The sequence below is a fragment of the Hyperolius riggenbachi genome, chromosome 9 (genome assembly GCF_040937935.1).
Source record: "Hyperolius riggenbachi isolate aHypRig1 chromosome 9, aHypRig1.pri, whole genome shotgun sequence".
In the NCBI taxonomy this organism is placed as follows: domain Eukaryota; kingdom Metazoa; phylum Chordata; class Amphibia; order Anura; family Hyperoliidae; genus Hyperolius; species Hyperolius riggenbachi.
The window spans coordinates 206,834,483-206,850,948 of record NC_090654.1 but is presented as its reverse complement, the minus strand read 5'-3'; the positions used below and the strand labels follow the sequence as shown (position 1 = coordinate 206,850,948).

At 39.3% G+C, this 16,466-nt stretch overlaps 1 protein-coding gene and 1 long non-coding RNA gene across 9 annotated transcripts in view; one reads left to right on the top strand and one right to left on the bottom strand.

The window, feature by feature from the left end:
- The window catches only part of MEIS2 (Meis homeobox 2), a 211,628-nt gene that overhangs the window by 12,976 nt on the left and 182,186 nt on the right, over positions 1-16,466 (top strand). The gene's annotated exons all lie outside the window — the stretch shown is intronic.
- LOC137532911 (uncharacterized) overlaps positions 13,992-16,466 on the bottom strand; it is a 156,271-nt gene continuing 153,796 nt past the window's right edge. The window contains exon 4 of the long non-coding RNA XR_011024065.1: positions 13,992-14,256. This is a non-coding gene — a long non-coding RNA (uncharacterized lncRNA). The remainder of the gene's footprint in view (positions 14,257-16,466) is intronic.

Below are 16,466 nucleotides of genomic sequence, written 5' to 3'. Positions count from 1 at the left end.
TTCAGAGCTAAGCAGTATTTTGGGTACTTCCACTAGGTCTCTCTGGGTTTTCCTATCTATTTTGTGCCATGCCAGTGATCTGGCGACCTGACTAGCTTGGCTTGCCACCCACTGATCTGTGTCTGCAGTTACTATGGATTCTTTGCCCCTTCCACATCATGGGCACTGTCTGTATTACTAGGCACGGCCAAACAGAAGTTATTTCAGGTGCACGGTCGAGTGTATGTAAAACTATGCTTTACCGTCCAAAATAAAAATGAGTAGTTTTCCCAGCAATTTAACTAGTCACTTTCAGATGATATCAGACTGCATTATTTCTGTAATGTATAACATTCTAAAGATGACTAAAATACTTAAGTTGATATTTTTTAAATAAAATGACTATAGAAAACAATATAGTTTAACTTTTATTAACACAGTGTAGTATTTACTTGTAAACTGACCCTCTGCATATATACTGTTTTTATTGTTCCATGTTTGTATATGCATTTAATACCCAATCTGTAGATCCCCCCCCCCTCTCCGAAGAGAAGGCGATAATGTTTATATTAGGTATTGGACTGTGCCTACTTTTTAAGCAGAACCAATCGCACATAAATTTATATCACAAGGCCATTTATTAAATTCTATTAAGGTAATACTTCATTACAGTAGATATAAAATATATTAACCTCTCATAACTATGATGTATTGGCACTGGCAGACATTTGACTTGCTGGATGAAACTATGATAGCTTTATTTTCCCCATGTGTATTTTATTTGTTGTAACTTGGGCAGACCAAAATGGCAATTCAACATTTTTAGATGAGTAAATGCTTGTTGTTGTAAATGCTTGTTGTGCTTTTAATTTATGTGCTTTATGCACACTTGGTAAAGATTTAATACCAATGTCTGCATTGCCACCTTATAATTGTTGTTCTTGTTCATAATTGTGCAGTATTTGTATTTTGTATATGTAGTGTTTAAGTAGATTTGTATACACAGCTACATGCATCACTTGCTTGATGAAGGCAAGCCTATGGCCATCAACTGTAGATAAGCTACTGCCACCATGAGCATCATGGGAAGTGTAGTTCAGCAATAGATAATGTGCATGCCATTGTCCACTCCAACGTAATCTGTGCACATTATATGTTACCAAGAGTTAGCACATACAACTTGGGGTTCAGCTAATCAGTGCACAATGCTACAGGGCTCTCCTTATTAATGGCAATAATTGAATATGGTGGCTGTCTGATTAGCTCATGTCTTACTTTAAAGGACACCCGAGGTGAAAATAAACTAATGAAATAAACAATTGCATCTATCTTCCTAAAAATGACTTTTTTTTAGATATTCCACAGTTTTATTTTATATTTAAATCTACTTTTCAAGTTTGTATTGTTTTTGCTCAATGAAACATCCATTGAAGTATGCCAGAGCTAAAATCTATGAACGATTGACCCTTTTTATCTCTTTCCTGCTCTCAGAAGCCATTTTCTGCTAGGAAAGTGTTTTATATTGTAATTTCCTATCAGTGACGGTCGGTCACACTGTAGGCTGACTCAGTCCTGACTCAGACAGCAACTGCCACCTACATACCGGGGGCCCTTATGCAATTACATTTTTAACCTGAGTTTTCTCTTAGGTGATATTTCATAACTTGTAAATAAAATGCCTTTTACACCACCAGCAAGCAAACAAATACTCAAAATACTTTTGACAGTACTTTTTCACCTACTTTTTGTTACCTTTTCCATTGCAAAGTGCTAAAAAGTTAATTTAAAATGAAAATGAAAAATATATCTCCTAGGAGAAAAGTCAGGAGAAAAAGTTATTGCATATAGGCCCCGATGTTTAACTCTTTCAGGCAGAGAAAGAAAAAAAGGAATACCTCACAGTTATTTGTGTGCTAAGCACTGTAAATACACATGTCTATCTCATGTCACATGTCACCTCAGGTATCCTGTTAAGCTCCCCATCAGAAAAAAAAAATCTCCCCAACTTGATTGGTCCACCTCATATGTTAGTGCTTTAGAAAATCTCCCAATTTTGTAGGGTATAATAATTTACAGAAGTAAACATTTTTTGTTCAATTAAAAAATGAAAATGTGCATCTTGTATAAAGTTAGCTCTACCCTTGTTGTAGTTCTACACTGGAAGCATAGTTCTAGCTGTTTGTCACAGATACTTCTTTGTGTATATATTTTGTACAATTAAGAACATTAAATGTAATGGATTGTACAACTGCCAAGGTAATAAAATATATATATATATATATATATATATATATATATATATATATATATACATACATATATATATATACATATATATATATATATATATATATATATACATATATATATATATATATACATATATATATATATATATATATATATATATATATATATATATATATATATATATATATATATATATATACTCGTATATTCTTAGATACCTTATTGATCAGTGTTCTCACCTCACAGTCAGCAAAAGCTTGACGTTGCAACTTTCCCACTATTTTTATGCCACTGCCATAAGATCATATCAAGTTCAAAGTTCAAATTCCAATGCAAATGAAGTTTAATTTCTTTTTGAATGCTCTGACTGTCCTTATGGCCAGGAGGTGATCGAAATATTTCGCAGTGATTGTTTAAGGGCTCCAGGTTTTCAGAGGCCGCAGTGTGGACACAATTCCGGACCTGTTGCAGGTTTTTTTTCATGGAAGAATGTCAATAATTTCAGGACTGTGTCAGCCCATGTTTTTGAGCTTGAGCTAAAGTCTGTATGATGTTAGTTTGCAGAGGGGTGCTTGCTTGAATGCAGAATGGGACTTGTCAGGAATTCCTGGGTGTTTGCTGCAGGCTAACGAATGTGAACCGTGCATTGGGCAGGCCTGTTATCCAGAATATGGGGGTCTTTTGACTTATAAAAGCTTCATATCATCATTAGTACTAATAAGATGATGGACAGCATTTTTTATATTAATGCAATTTTGTCAATGTGCTAAAAAAAAAATGGCGATAAATATAAAAACATCCATAATTTGTTTTCTTTAGACAATACACTCTTTCCTTTAATAGATTAGTCTCTAGGTGTTTTGTCCTTTGGCAAATCATGTGATCAAGTCCTACAAAGCAAATATATTCAGTTCTCTTCCCCTGGACCGCTGTCCATTTGTGCCTTGCTGTCTTATATCTGCATGGATTTCCGAGATGTGATGGTGGAGGCTGTAGTTAGTCACCCCTCATTAAGTATCCCATATAGTAAATAAGAATCTCAGCTGCAATGAGTATAATTTCATATTTCTGTGTCACTGGGAGGTTAACAATGCCACTTAGTAAATAAAAACAAATGTATTTTTCTAGTGTACGGAAAAAGGAGCCTGTAGCAAAAAAGGGGTCATTTATCAAGGCGAAAACGTAACCCCAGCTTGGCAGATCTAAGTTCACTTCAAACACCCGATCAGGGTCTGGGAAGATTACAGTAAGAAAATCCAGAATGCTCCCATCTCTCCTGAACTGCCAGTAATAACAGCAGCTGCAGAAGGTCTGGTCACATGTGAATCTGTTGAAATGATGCTATGTATATGGTTGGCATTATTGTGTGATATCTAATGGGAGTCATACTGTGCGTGTCCGGAATTACACTGCATGGGAGGTGGAAATTACACTATGAGCATATGATGGCAATTACTCTCTCTACCTATCAGGCCTAGGAACATTCAGTGATCTATTCCATTATAACTGGCAGCACAGACACATCCCTATGCTAAATCCTAAATCATTTGAGATTGAAGTCACTGCGCCTAATTCTGTGCATCAGTATCAGATAAGGAAGCAGCAGGCCTTCTATGTGTAATAATGTACTGATACAGCCTGTGAAATGGCCAGGAAGCACCAGGCAGGGTTATTCACTGATAGCTTACATGATTGGGTTCCTAGGTACATCATCATTTGTATGGCGCTTGTATGTTCTGCCCATGTTTGACGGGGTTTATTCCAGGTTCTGCCACAAAAAAGGAAAAAACCCTATATTAATAGTTTCACTGGCGTATGGCAGTATTTGGCCAATCTTGCATTTGAGCAATGGTTTCAGCTTGATAGGGGTATTAGACTGTAATCTTTATTGAAGCACAAGAAAAGGTATTAAAGGGTCTATGTTGCATTCTTTGCATGTTACTTGTTGAATACTGAAAGGTGGTGATCCACATGCCTATCCACTATCCTTTGGGAGTTTAATGGTTTTTGAGTCATCTGAGTAGTAAATGATGGTCAGGTATGGAAACAAAACTATACCCCTTTCTTCAGCCACTTTTACAATGCTTTTCAACTTTTTGGAAGGGTCCTGCTTACATAATCTCCTATCTTCTTCTGGGAAATGTCTATGTAGCCTCATCCTTCCTTATTTGAACTTTATATTGAGTTATTTGAACTTTGGAGACAATGCTCAGAATGGCTGTGTATAGCAAGTCCAAAGACTACCAACTCTGTTTCAACTCATGAGGTTTGTGAACATACACCAGCAGGACAGTTTGCTAACAATGTTATAATAAAGTGGGCGATTTACTAAAGAAGTCTATTTTCACTTATCCAATTGAATGTTTGTTTACCCAGAATACCCAATCATGTGCAAGAGTTAAAACAATGCACATATAGCAATATTCCTTTAGTAAGCAAATGTACAGTATGTTGCATGTGAAGAAATACTTAATAAGGGTTTACTTTAATGGGAAGAATGAGATCAGATAACTTCTCCAACTTGAGGTTAATTAATCTTAAAGAGGAACTCCAGTGAAAATAATGTAGTAAAAAAAGTGCTTCATTTTTACCATAATTATGTATAAATGATTTAGTCAGTGTTTGCTCATTGTAAAATCTTTCCTCTCCCCGATTTACATTCTGATATTTATTACATGGTGACATTTTTACTGTGGGCAGGTTATGTAGCTGCTCCTAGCTGTTTTGGCTGTTAGAGACAGCTGTAAACAGTTATTTCCTGTCTGTGAACCTTGTTACATTGGAACAAACTGCCAAAAGTACCTCGGTCCCAGAGCCTCTTGTGGGAGGGGTTTCAGCACAAAATCAGTCATACAGCGCCCCCTGATGGTCTGTTTGTGAAAAGCATTATATTTCTCATGTAAAAGGGGGTATCAGCTACTGATTGGGATAAAGTTCAATTCTAGGTTGGAGTTTCTCTTTAATGCTATAAACATGAGATGATTCTGGTCCAATAGATCCACATGCTTGGACCTGGATGAATTGTATTCATGGGACCTTTAGAATGTTTGCAAATATTCTCTAGACAAACCGTTTTAGAGAGATACTAGTCCCCACGTGTGCATCATAATTGTAAAATAAGAATGTATTCATCAGATTGGAGAGATCGTTCTGTGTCTTTCTCAGCTTTGCTTTATAGTTATCTTTAGTCTCTAGGTGGCAACCAGTCATCTTGTGACATTTTTTATTAACATGAAAACTTGTCCAAGGGACAGAAGTGATTGCTGCAAATCCCTTTTTTTCTAGAACATAAAATTCATATTTTGGAAAAACAATCATAATGGAAACATAGTCCTTGGATACCTCAGAAATAGTTAAATAAAAACAGCACTAAAAGTGCAGGTACAACAGTGAATGAAAAACATGCCTCTTCCAGATATCACCAACTTCAAAGGCTGCTTCATTGCTGAGATACAGTTTCTACAACAGTACAAGAAGTCACAGCCTGTGCTCTGCTCAGTCCCAGACTCCTCCAGGAACTCTTGTCTGGCAAGCAGTGAACCTTGCTGTGTTGAATCCTCACAACATATTGGGGAAAGTCAGTCCTAGGATATTTTTTTAAAGCGGACCTGAACAGTCTATGCAACTATTCTTTTCCCTTTTATCTGGAAACATAATCTTTTTATTAATAGGAAAAATCCTTTCTGCTTGTTTGCCCATGTTCTGCATCTATAAAGTATGTGCTTCACATAATTGTATTTTCTTTTATGAGAGAAACCATACTGAATCGAATACAGTAGCAAAGAAAATAGTCTCATATTGTTTTCCAGTACAGGAAGAGTTTAAAAAAAAACGTTGCTTGTTATCTATGCAAAAGAGCTTCATTGAACTATTCAACCCACTAGGTCAATACAGTCCTGTTTTCTGAATCACTTAAACAGCCAAGAAACAGTGGGTGACAGCTTGAGATAATGTTTAACTGCAGGAAAGTTCAAAGGGTAATTATTTATGTCTTGCCTTAAAGGGAACCCCAGGTGAGAGAGATATGGATGCTGCCATATTTATTTCCTTGTAAACAATACCAGTTGCCTGGCAGCCTGTTTGATCTGCTGGCATAAGTAGAGTGCGAGTCAGAACCCTGGAACAAGCATATGGCTAATCCAGTAAAACCTGAGTCAGCGGAGTCAGAGTACCTGATCTGCTGCATGCTTTGCTCAGGGTCTATGGCTAAAAGTATTAGAGACACAGGATCAGAGGGACTGCCAAGCAACTATATTGTTTAAAAGGAAATAAATATGGCAGCCTCCATATCCCTCTCACTTCGGGTTCCCTTTAAAAGACAGAGTGTGCAGTGTTAAAAAAAAAAAAAAAGCTATATAACTGAAAATAAAAATATGAGAATCTTTTCTTTGCTACTGATGTTCTATTCATTATCCGTACTACACATACAGCTCATTATATCATGTTTGTTTGGTTTTTTTCGCTTCAGTGTCACTTAAGGACCAGGGGATTTGGCGCAGATCTGTGCTGCGTGGGCTCTCCAGCCAGGGCGATCAGATTGTCCTGCTGGGGGGTCTGATCGCCACCGGCTACTTGTACCTTGCGGGGGGGGGGCTCTTCAAAGCCCCCCTCCGCAGCGATTCTCAGCCTCACCGTCCTTCCCTCCCTCTCCCGCAGGCTATAGGCGGCGCAGGACGGAGATCCGTCCTGCGCCGCCACTAATAGGCTTCAGCCTATCAGAATGCGTCGATCCCCGGCCAATCAGAGGCCGGGAATCGCCGATCTCCTTTACGGCGCTACTGCGCCGTATGATGTAAACAGCGGGGATTCCTTCCCCGCGTGTTTACATTTCGCCTGCGAGCCGCGATCGGAGGCTCGCAGGCAGTTCACGGAGACACCCTCTGTGAACTGACATGGAAAGGCCGCTCGAATGAGCGGCCGTTTCCATGTAAAACCACTTAACACCTAGGTCCGCCGATCAGCTGACCGTGGTCGTTAAGTGGTTAAGGGGCCTTTCTTATGATACAATCATATTTTGAACAATCTTACCAAATTGTATTTAGTTGGTTAAACTGAGTGAATATACTTTGAATAGATACTTTGTGTAGTCCCTCATATTACCATACCTAGAAGTGGTAAGATTGTATAACATTGTATAATTAGTGGGCATATTAAAGTCTTTTTAAAAAAAATCTTGTTACAATTGCGGAATGCATTTTTGCTACCTTGAGCAGTGTTTCTCAACATTTTATTCAGGGGCATAACTAGAAATTACTGAGCCCCCCTGCCAAAACTTGGATGGGGCCCCCTCCTGCCAAACCCCCATCACCCATCTCCCCCTTCCCCCGACAGTTGAGTGTGCTCCCAGCCTCAACTTATTACACTCACTCTGTCCATCGGGCTCTGCAGCCTTTTCCAGCATCACTACAGTACAAAGCACTTGGGGAGGGGTAGAGCGGTTGGGGGCCGGGTGTTGTACACAAGAGCCTGCTGCACATTGAATAGAGACTGTCTACGAATCTTTGTCTGCAAAACTTTGTATGATTCCTTATCAGTGGCTGAGCAGATGCAGTCATTAGAACAAATGTGCAGAGAGCAGTAAGTTTTTTCCTCTCCTTGCCCTCAGTTGTAAGTCTGTCAGGGCCCCCTGCGGCTGCATCTCTTGCAGGGTCTATTGTTACACTCCTGATTTTATTGGTATGTACCCCTTTTAAAGCTCTGCACTCACCAAGTACCCCCCTAGCATAGTAAAGATAATCACAAGTACCCCTTGACAAATAATATTTAATAGTAGTACATGATAATTGGTTCTAAACAATTTCCAAGCATTTACTATTGCTTTTAATTAGCTAAAACACTAATTTTGTGTTGTCTAATTAAGATTTATCAATTTCTAAAACTCTAAAATTGTTATTCTTGGTTAAGTATATCAAACCCGAGTACCCCCTGGAACCATCAGAAGTACCCCCTGGGGTACGGTACCACACGTTGAGAACCTAGGACCTAGAGTAGACTATTGCTGTGTGGACTAAGTTTTTGAAAAACAAATAGAAGAGGGTTTGGTTGCTTAAATATACTGTATTGGCACATTAAAGTCCTACAATGTGGCAAAGCTATAGATAAAAACTTCTTATTTTGAGCTGAAGTCTGCCGTAAGTGGACTTGACAGCTCCAACAATCATGTGACATCTCCACATATAGATCTTATAAAAGCACACGTGCAAGTTTATTTGCTCTGAAATGAGCAAAGATATTCGTGTCTTGGGAATCAATTAATCTACAGCCTGCCCTAATAGCCTTAAACGACCACCATAGTGAAAAATTGTAATATGTAAAATACATATAAGAAATACATTTCTCCCAGAGTAAAATGCAACATAAATGACTTTTCCTCTATGTCACTGTTGCTTACAGCAAGCAGTAAAAAATCTGACAACTTGTGGACTAGTCCATCGCCTCATGGGGATTCATAATATTTCCTTTATTCTTTAGAAAAGCACTCCATTGAAAGGATCTATATAAGGTCCCCCAACAACACTTGCACACTATTTTGGCAGTTGGACTGAGCACTTGCTATTCATTATGTGTTTTTGAAAATAAGGAAAATATTGAGAATCCCCCATGATGAGAAGGACTAATTCTAAACCTGTCAGATTTTACTACCTACTGTAGGTGACGGTGAGATAGGGAAAAAAAGTAATTTATGGTGGATTGAAATTCTGGAACAAATCTTGAAGTACCTAAATCCTTTAATAGAATCAAAATACTCAGATATGTGTCATTTTCCAGCAAAATAGCTGCCATTGACTTCCAGAATAGTTAGGGTGGTTGCTGTGTATGCACTTATGCACTGATGTGTTTATGAGATATTCGTTTATTAAGCAATTTCAATAACAGTTTATGTCAGGGCTCAGAAACGCTGTTATGAAAATAATCATGATGGCACTTTTACAGTTCTACATTGGGAAATGATTTATTAGAACTTTTTGCAGATATGTCTAGATGTCAGCTTACATTGAGCCTGCTTATCACTTTGGTTAGGGTCTGCTCAGATTGCGGGTTTTAGCAGCACTAGGGCATACGATTAATCTCAGTACCCATAAAAAGATAAATGTCACCCAAAACAATTGTTTGTGATCTCTTTGGGCGACAGTTTACCCCATCAATGCTTGGCTCTTAGCAAGGTGTCCTTTTTTTCCTTTGGAGGTGAAAGGGGGAGGATGAACAGTTTGCAGTGGTAACTAAAGGGTGGTGCACAAAAGACCGACCTGACCCACAAGCGCGAGTTTACAGGCAGATGCCAGAGAGTCCCTTTGAGCCTTTTACTCTGTTCTTGCTGTGTGTTTTCCCTGGCTTTATTGAAGCCTGGGTCACCTGCATTTGCTGCCATATGAGAGTGTTACCCACAAGTCTGCCTGTATTCTCTCCCCATGATTTGCAGTCGGGCCAGTCTTCTGTGCACCACCCTATACTATAATGTTTGGCCTAACAGTGTCTAAGTTGGCGGATCTATGAAGAGAAGGCCCCTAACAGAGGACTCCTCTACTAACACTAAAAAACTAAAAAAAAACCAGCAATGGATATTTAGCTCTTATCCTACATGAAAGCTGAAAATAAAGGCAATTATAATAGCTAGCATTCCTATATTTGTGTTTGTAAACTCTTCTGCTTACTGCAATTTACTTGGCGCCTCCAAAAAAAAAAAAACATACACCAAAACACAAGAAACATTCAAGTCAATGTTAATGCATTCAAAACGCATGATAAAATATGCCATACTTTTTTTCATGCACATGGAGCCTTATCTACTAAAAGCTCTATCATAGAAAGGTTTCCAGTGGGTCAGGACATTTCAGTGTGCACTGTGCAGTCACTGCTACTATATCATTCCTGGACCTCTGGGGTAAAACTGGGCTGTTTAGGGGCAGACCCTTATAGAGCAAGTGAATCAGTCTAATGGCCCATACTCACGGGCTACAATTGTCGCCGCAACACGCGCCGCGCGTGTGTTACGGCGACAGGTCGCCCGTGAGTATGAGGCGTTACACGGGCGCGCACCCCGAACCGTCGCTCGTCGCTGATGTCACCAGGCGATTGACGCAGTCAATCGCCTGGCGACTGTTGCCGCCGCAACTGTCGCTAGTCCGCGTGAGTATGCGGACTAGCGACAGCAACATAATTGAAAATAGACGGCGCTTGCGGCGAGGGGGAGGAACGTCGGCGACAGCTTCCGTTGCACAGCTGATCCCTCTTCCGCGTGTGTATGCGGAGGGAGCTGGCGACGAGCTGTCGCCGGCCTGTCGCGCACACGCTCACGTGTGCTGGCGACAGGCCACTTATGTAGCCCGTGAGTATGGTCCATAACTCAGTGGTCCTCAAACTAAGGCCCGCAGGCCGAATGTGGCCCCCTGAAGCTTTTTCACATACAAAATGTATTACTTATAGTTGCGGTCAGCTACATATTTAAATATTGGTGGTCCGCATATAGAATAGCAGTGCTGGCACCACCCATCCACGTGGAAGCCAGAAAGCAGTAATTCGCTGCTTTCCAATCAAATTCCACATCAGGTGACCACTGCGGTCCAATTGGACTGCAGGTTGTCACCTGGATATGCTTCACTGTCTGGCCCGCAAAGACTTTATGTATTTTCCGGCCCCCCAGCAGTCTGAAGTATGTTGACCCAGCCCTCGACCTAAAACATTTGGGGACCCCTGGTCTAACTTACTGAAAAACAGAACAATGTGGCTGACATGTTATTTCAGCAGTTGTTGATCAGCAAGGTGGAGAGATCATAGTGATATACAAATCTGCTTGTAGTAATTAATCAACAAATCTTTAAAACATATTGAGCAGCATGCATGTCAGCTATAAATGTCACAATGTTACATCAATACTGTTTGTTAGCAATATATATATATATATATATATATATATATATATATATATATATATATATATATATATATATATATATATATATACATATATATATACATACATACACATACGTATATAATACTGGTGGGTGAAGGTTCACAAAAATAATAAAACAACTAAAAGTTACAGGTTAAAAAGGAGGAGAGGTCGGCTTATCTCTCCTGTAGTCAAGGTACCCAGTACAGCTCAATGTAACTTCATAGGGTTTTATTATTGCACAGAAATAGGGTTAGACAACGCGTTTCGTGAATCGCAAGCTTTTTCAAGTCAGTAAAACCCACCAAAAAGTACCGAATAGCTGTGGGGAAAATACACGGTTGTTTCAGAGCTAAAGAGACTATCGTGATATACAAGTCCACTTGTGGTAATTAATCACCAAAACCATAAGATAATAAGCAGCTGTCAATGTCACATCAATATTGTTTGTTAGCTTTAAAAAAAAATTTATATATATATATATATATATATATATATATATATATATATATATATAGTGAGAAGGGGGAGGGGATCTGCTCTCTTTCCTAGGTTTGGCAATATCCAGTGATGCTAGTAAATCAATGTTTTAACCTTCCCAGGGAGAGAGTGTGCTGATAGAGTCGGGCTTTGCAGGGCAGGCTGTTGTGTAAATGAGAAACACATTCTAGGCACAGAGATCTCTTGTGGCAGTGCAAGTACAAGCTCTTCCCATATTGTCTCCTGCTTTTATATTAATTACAACTTGCATTATCAGCTGCGGGGCTGCGGCCCGGCAAATAGAAAATGCCTTCCCAGGGGACTCTGCTTCTTGGATGTCTTTTTCATCCGCTTTGTATTGGGCTGCTCAATATTCCCAGCTTTTCACCTGGAAACTCTGCTCTTTAATGCAATTAGATGGGTGCAGGAAAGACACATTTGTAGCCTGAATTATTAAGGCTTTTTGCAGAAGGTCTAGCCGGTGTACGTAAAAGCCTGCTGTATAGTCACTTTTGGATATTATATTTATGTTAATGTGTATCCCACCAGTGTGCTCAGGCGTAGGGACGGATAGGTCTGCTTTTTCTCTATGGTGAAGCATTCGTTATTTGTGAATAAGTCCTGATGAATTTTAATGTCATTGAGACCGGGTGACTCTTCTGTTGTACAGGGGTAGACTTGTGGCACGCGCTGCTGTCACTGCATAGAATACATGCCCCATATTTGCCCCTTAATAGTTACTGTATGTCTATACAGAGGCCACCCAGCCCCCATTGTTTCTGCACTGGATAGATAACTCTTTGTTCTTCCTGTATGCTGAAGGAGTGACATCTTATTTCCTTTTATTTCCTCTTCATATGAGCATCATGGCCCTGCAAGACTTGTTATCAGGGGTTGTCCACGTTAGTCAAGGTCTCTTCTAATGACTTTTATACTGCAGCAGATACTGAAGCATTTTATCACAATGTTTAAAAATGATGAGTGGTTGGTTATGAAGAAAATAGGCAAATTGGTCCTTGTCTGACTCATTCAAAAGCGGACAATCTCATGTCTGTGGTGGTAGCTGATGTCCACAAACTGACTGACAGATTTGTTGTTTTTTTCAATCAAGATCAGGTGTGCCGTAGGCCACTCGTTGTTCCTCCTCTGGCCATGTTGCTAAATGTGGATCTCAGTTTAGACTCTAACAAGTTAAGAAACATACCTCCTAGATTAGGCCTACATGAGTGACTACTCTTCAATAGCTATGAAAACCCCCATAGATGCTAAAAATGCCATTGGAGATTGGAACCACATTGGGTCACCATCAGCTATCTGGAATTCTGTACTATTGCCAGTGTGTCTAAAGGGGAAAAAAAACTTTTCTCATTCTCAACAGTCACCAGTCAGATTTGGCTCTTCTTCATATTCCAGGGAAGGCTGGCAACTGGTTGGTCTTTAAGCTAGAGACTTTGTTTCAGACATTTTGCTAATTTTTTTTTAGCACTGTATATTTTGTATGGGAAATGTAGAAAGAACATAAATAAATATTGGCCATAGTGCTGAAAGTTATCTAGTCCTTGTGTCTGCTATTACTTTTTGAGGCTTCTGTGTGCTGCTGGTTCTGTGTCTTCTTACTATTAGCACGCAAGTTCCATAAAAAGGCCTTCTAAAACACAACAAATATAAATCTTCATACTGATTGTAGTGCAATAATTTAGCTCCATTTTTCATGAGCAGATGCCACACTTGTCAGGGAGCTTTGTGGCCTGTTTGCTGGCATTATTAGGGGTGTGTAGGACTGCCTTCACACTGGGTGGGAGGTGGGACACTGGGTGTTACAGTGTATTAATTAGTCTGGGTTATTAGCACACGCAGGTGACAAGTGAGCCAGCTGTTTCCCGTGTTTAAGGAATGCGCCCACCTTGCAGTGCTGCTTGTTATGGTAGACACAGCTATACAATTTATTATCCCGACTAGGGCCTCCCTTTATCCTCTCAAGATATCAACTTCAATGCACTGATTTATGACCTAATAGCATTTATTTCCAATGAGCTTATGGTTACCACAACTTTAATATTGTGCAACTCAGAGCTGCAGGATTTAGTTTGGTCAGGCTGCAGTAATAGAGTAATGGTGAATTGTAATATGTATTGGTTAACAGTATAAATCAAATCTTTATATAATATTATGGGTTAATGAAGAACAAGCAGATATGATAGAGATGAAAACTAAGAAATGTCGCTTCATTAGATATATTTACTCTTTGCATATGGTAAACACAGAGCATAGGACTTTATCTTAGTTTTATGTTTTATGTGTAGTGCATGTACTACACAAGGAGGCAAACTAATATGTTTTTTTTGTTTTAATTGTTTTCTTAATTATCCTTAAAGGAATCTATGGTATATCTCATCTTCTTAGAAAAAAACAAAACAGTTCACTCCAGGACAACAAAATGTATTTCAGCTCTTCCAGGAAACACTGTTGACTTGTCAAGCCTTGTCTGCAGTGAAGATAGACATGCCAAACAACGGTCCTATTAGACAGATGAGTTGAATGAGCACCTGTATCGAAAGTCGTAACTAGGTGTATCTGCAGATTAACTACTAGACTGGGAGAGTTTTAGTCTTGGGTATTCCTTTTACCATTTAATGGACTGCTGAACTGTTTGCCTGTTTGCAAAGAAATATATATGGAAACATGTCTTGAAAATTATAGTTGGCAGCAAATTGAAATTCAATGGTGATTTATTAATAGCATTAAACTACAAAATAGATTGGCCTCAATTCAGTAAGATTGTGCTGGAGATAAGGCAAGAGTAAACTTACCTCCACACAGTAAGAGAGTTATCTTATCTCTTCATTCCTTAAGTTACTTCCTCTGTAGTTAATTTACCTACTCTGTAGTTAATTTACCTCTATAGTTACCTACGCAGCTAATAAACAGCCTGTCTTTAACTCTGGAGTTATTTTAAGGATTGAAGAGTTAACTTAAAGACAGAAGAGTTAACTTTAGGTTTGCCTGAGGTAACATGTTTCCTGAATACTACATGCCTCATCACCATGGTGATAACTCTAGAAACGTTATTAAAGACAGGAGATAAGCTTAGTGAATTGAGGCCATTGTAGTTTTCCTTTGACTCTAAGTTCTAAAGTCAGAGTTACATTTTAATTAAGAAACTAGAATTTACTATCCTTTTTCATTCTTACATGAGAGAGCAAATTGTGCAAAAATTAAATAACGGCAACACATATCCCATCATTTCATTGTCTTTGGCCTGTTACTATGAACCCTTTCCACAACCCACCTCTAATCACATAGCTAACGAGTACTTTTGTATATATAAATATGGAAACATATTGTCATTTTCTAAGATAGTCTGTTATTTTTTCATTTAAAGGACAACTATTGTGTGACTGGAGAGTGTAGCTTAGAAAACACACATTTATGGTTAATGTAACAATTATTTCTAAGTAACATTATAGAACCTTAGAGCCCAAATCTAGGCACAGAGACAAACCTTACCCACCACAAACTGCAGCTCCAAAAATGGCTCTGGCTTACCTAAGCAGGCCCAACAAATGTGGTTACATGACATCTTAGTGAAGTCCTTCCTCTGACCTGGACATTGAGTTGCATATGCTAGATTTAGCCTTTAGATATTCTGGAGGACAATAATGTCATGGTCACACACCTCTATTTTATCTCAACACCATGGAGAGACCCTGTACCAATACTTTCCCCAATAAGTAAAATAAAAAGTGACTGACTAATGTCAGGTTTACTAGGGGGGCATGGCTATGAAAAACCTGATGTCTACTACCGGTATTTGTGGTACCTGGAAGTAGAGGATTGTTGGGTACAAGATAAAGTCTTGACAGGTTTGTGTTTTGTTTTGTTTTTTCGTTTTTTTTTTTTTTTTTGGGGGGGGGGGGGGGGGGGTTACTTATTTAGGATCACCATTAGGGTTGGTCAAACAAAGTAGATGATAGGGATGGTCAATAGGATTTTGAATGTAAATGTATGCACCTAGAACATAGACCACTCAAGTCTTGCCAAGGTGGAATTCAATAGGTCTATTTTCAAGCTGCATACCTTTGCATAGACAATGTGCATTATCCTTCATCAGCTGAGAGTTATTTGCATCTCACTGACCATCCCTAACAATTCAAGCTTAGTTTGCTGGTGGCTACATGTTTAGCAGCACTCTGCAAGTAGCTCTAGATCTGTGAGATGTATAATGGTGTCAGTAAGCCAGTACCTATTCAGTAAGGATTCCTTAGGCAAGACTCCTTAAAACTGCAGGAGAGCCTACTGAGCACACCCTTGGTGACTGTAGCTCTCAAGCCCTTTGAGTCCCACAGGAGAAATACGCTGTACAAATGTTGGCAATATTATTATAGTGTAGACATTACAGCAAAGGTGAAATTCCTTCTGTCAGCCTCAACACAGCATCTGCTTTACTCTCTACATCTCTGTGACGTCATTTGCTGAGCAGCAGGAGTCTGATCGCCATCTGGCTAGCCCACCACCAAATGGCCCTGGAGAGGGCCTGCATGGTCCATATTGTAGTTGACAAGTTGCCTTAATAAAAGCACAAGGCTTTCTAGAAACCTTCAATCAGTTACATAGGACTAATGCTCCTTGTCCACCTACACCCAATAACCTTTTGACTTATGTCACTAATAGAAAGGAGTAGAAAAGAAGACAACCAGGGTTCGTGATGAAGAATGGCAAGTTTTGTTTTTGCTTTGTTGGAGGCTTGCCTCATAGAGGCTTCTCTTTCTGAGCCATATCTGGCCCAGAAAGATGTTTTCTTTGCACTGCAGAGTCATTGCAGTGTCTACAACTGTCCTATTTGCTCAAAGGCAATGGTTCTCAA